Source organism: Poecilia latipinna, unplaced genomic scaffold (assembly GCF_001443285.1).
Source record: "Poecilia latipinna isolate Pla-1442-1.1 unplaced genomic scaffold, P_latipinna-1.0 Scaffold2080, whole genome shotgun sequence".
NCBI classification, from domain to species: domain Eukaryota; kingdom Metazoa; phylum Chordata; class Actinopteri; order Cyprinodontiformes; family Poeciliidae; genus Poecilia; species Poecilia latipinna.
In genome coordinates, this window is record NW_015114696.1 from 36,758 (window position 1) to 40,356 (window position 3,599).

Genomic DNA, 3,599 nt, shown 5'->3' on the forward strand with positions numbered 1-3,599 from the left:
AGGTTCTCTAAATTAGTGTGTCTTCATGCTGTCCTGTCTTCCCCTGGATTGTTCCCAGGTGTGTCTCGTTCTGTGATTACTCCCTGTGTATTTAAACCCACCTGGGTTCTTTGTTCCTTGTCTACAGAGTATTCGTCTGGTCAGGCTGTCTCGCTGCGTTGTCCTTCGTTATTCCAGTTTGCTACCAGTTGTTGAGCCTTAGCCTTCCTCTCTCACTCTGCTGTCTCATCAACATTATAATCATCATTTCATCATCTCTACCTGGGTCCTCAGCGTCTGCCTCATCATCTCACCAACTGCATTTCATGACAGGGATTAATAATTTTGAAACACACTGTACACTATAAAGCTTAAAAATAGAAAGTTAAATTATAAAAAATGGAATATCTTTCTATCCTTTCCCCTGATCTATTTGTTTTGCATTGCAAATAAAAAAAAACTTCCTGGTTGGGAACAGGGATCTGCTACCATTATTTGCATCAGCGTACATTTTACATTTCCTGTTACCAGCAGCTCTAAAAACACCTTATGGAAATTGAATTGATCAAAGAATGAGAATCTGTTTCAATAGTAAGAGAAAGTTTAATTTTTATCTTAAAGTTTCTATAATTGAAGGCGAAAGCGTTCGAAGACCCGTCTCACTGAGCGCAATCGGAAGAGCCCTGAACGCAGCATCATCACATTGTTATAGAGTCACAGCAAAGAAAAGAGCCACCCAAAGTCTGACCTCTGTTGCCAGATGGACCACAGAGACAATCCTGACCTCCACCTCATCATCTGTCCTTCATCTCTTGGAGGGGATGATTTTATGGCAGGAAAGAGAACGGATAAGGATTTCAGGAAAAACTTCTAATTCTGCTTTGTCAGTTATTCCTGGGTTCTGGGTCACACAAGGGTACAAACTACTTTCCACATGTCAGTCCTTCAAGACTATTTCCAGATCAAGCGTTTTTCCCAATATGTCTTCAGGTCTATTATACTATCACAGCTGCAAAAACATCTAAATATTATCTGGAAACTTCTTTAATGGAAAATCACATCTTGCAGAAATACAAAAAAAATAATAAATAAAAAAAATACAGCAGATATAATCAGTAAATAAATGGTAAAAATGCATCAAAGATGAAATAAGGCTAAAAACAAAATTTTCTATTACACACATCAAACACACCCAGTTTTCCATCGAGACTAAAAGTGCCTCAGCTGACAACAGATGATTTAGAGAAGAAGGATCATACGTCTCATCACGTTTGACCCACAGACAGTAAAGAAGACAAAAGTCAGAAAAGGTGAGAGTTTATTTGATAAGAATGTTTAAGCTAATAATCATATTCAGTAATTCATATTCATTGGTCTAGGTTCCATCTGTAGATGAAAACAGATGAATTAGACCTAGAAAGAAAGAATGTTAGAGGTTCCTGTTCATTTGAAATTAATTTTAAACTTTATTTGTTTTTAAATGTCTACAGCCTAGCATATCTTTATTTTTAACTGAGCCTTTAATGTTTGTGGGCCTGGCAGACCTTTGAGGTCATCCTGTTTGCTTGTACCTGTGTAAGGGGTGTGAATACTCTTGAGACACACTGTACACCAAAAGAGATAAAAGTACAATTTTAAATTAATATAACTGTTGACTCACTTTCTAGCCTGTTCCTGATCTACTAGTTTTGCATTGGGGAAAAAATAACTTCCTGGTTGAGAACAAGAGGATTTTATATCAATATTTGCATCTGCGTAGGTTTGATATTTCCAGTTGCTCCAACAACAAGTCAAATAAACCTTTCTCAAACTAGACTAAACACACCTAGACTGCCTTTGAGTTGACAAAGGTTGATTTACCAAAGCTGGATCATAATCTGTCATTTTTGGGCTTTCAGTCCAGATACGCAGTAAAGGAAACAAAATTCAGAAAAGGTAAGAGCTTATTTTATAATATCGTTAATAATTCTGAACTAGAACAGTCAGTATGGTTATGGTGAACTGGTTTAGGAGTTAGAGATGACTCCAGGTAAACATTAACTTAGAATCCTGGTCATACAGGAAGGTTGGTTCATCGGGAGGATATTGATGTTTTGTTTACATAACAGATTTTTATCTTTTAAAACAACCTGCGATTTGGTTAATGATGTTATTTAAAACCTCATTTATTAGAGAACGATGCAGCCTCAAATCTACTGTCGTCTGCATGTAAGTGTGAGGTCAGAGCTGTAGGTCAGTAGGTCTGATGGACTTTTATCTGGTTTTAATAGATAAAAGTCTATTAAAACTTTTGATAGAACTTTTTCATGATACTGGGACTTTAACTTTGTAGTGAATAAAATGTAATATTTTCTAATTTGTTTTATTTGAACTTTTCTAGTACATCTTGTATCTTTACAGACAATTGTATTAATTAAAGCTCTTATTAATCTCAAACAATATAAAATCTAGATAGGTGCCCTTCAGGGACAATTTCTTCAGATAAAAGATTTTACATTTTATCTGAAAAAAGCTGTATCATCGTCCGTCTGTCGGTGTGTTCCTTCCCTCTGCCACCATTTTCCACTAAGTTCACTTCCTGTTTAGTCATAACCCTTCATAATCTCCTGTCCACTCAAAGCCCCACTGCTGCCTCCACCCTCACATGTTACTAATGTACACTTCCCCCAGTCAATCAGGAAACAAGCCAAGAATAAAACTGTTTTTCATTAAAATGTATTTTTAATTGAATACCAAAATGATATCCTTATTATGTGAAAATGTATATATATATATTTATTTATCATCTTATCTTCACCTAGCAGTGGTTCCCAAAGATTTTCTGGGACCCCTATGGATTACAATAAAATCCCCCCAAAAAACCTATAGACATAAACCTATACTCATATTTTGTTTTCAAACTCCACTGAAGTTTATTTCACACTTTAGGTTGCAACAAAACAAACTACAAACCATCTTTACAGTGAAACACTTTTGTGTAACTGATTTTCTTTTTCTCAGTTCTATACTGTAGAAGTTTTCTTTGCTGTCAGTGTTATTTCAGACATATTTCTTTTTTATTTGTGATTATATTCAATTATGCTATCATAAATAGCCTACATACAACAAAAGTCTATGAAACATGGGGTTAAAACATGAACAGCTACCTGAGAGGTTTTTTATTTATTTATTTATTTATTTATTTTTTTATTTATTTATTTTTCATTCATTGCGCCCCCCTACAATGGCACTGCACCCTCCCAAGGGGGCGCACCACACACTTTGGGAACCACTGCCCTATAGTATTTCATAATCTGTTTTTATGGCAAAAAAAGGATTCCTCCAGGTTTGAATATTTTAATGAAACATATTCAAATCGCTTCTCTTCAGACATGTGTGTCTGAAACACAACATTTAATACTGATTCAACAAAAAAGATGAATGATGTTTATCCCTTCTATTAACATCACTAGTGAAAATTGTACTAATGTTATTTCTCTGTCCAGTGGAGGGAGAGCTGCAGCTTTTCACTGTTTAAATGTTCTTCATCCAACAGAGACAAACTGCTGGAGGAAAATAATTCATCTGACAGCAAAGATGCAGTGGAGTCTGATTCTGCTCTTCCTGATGGGTAAGTTGAT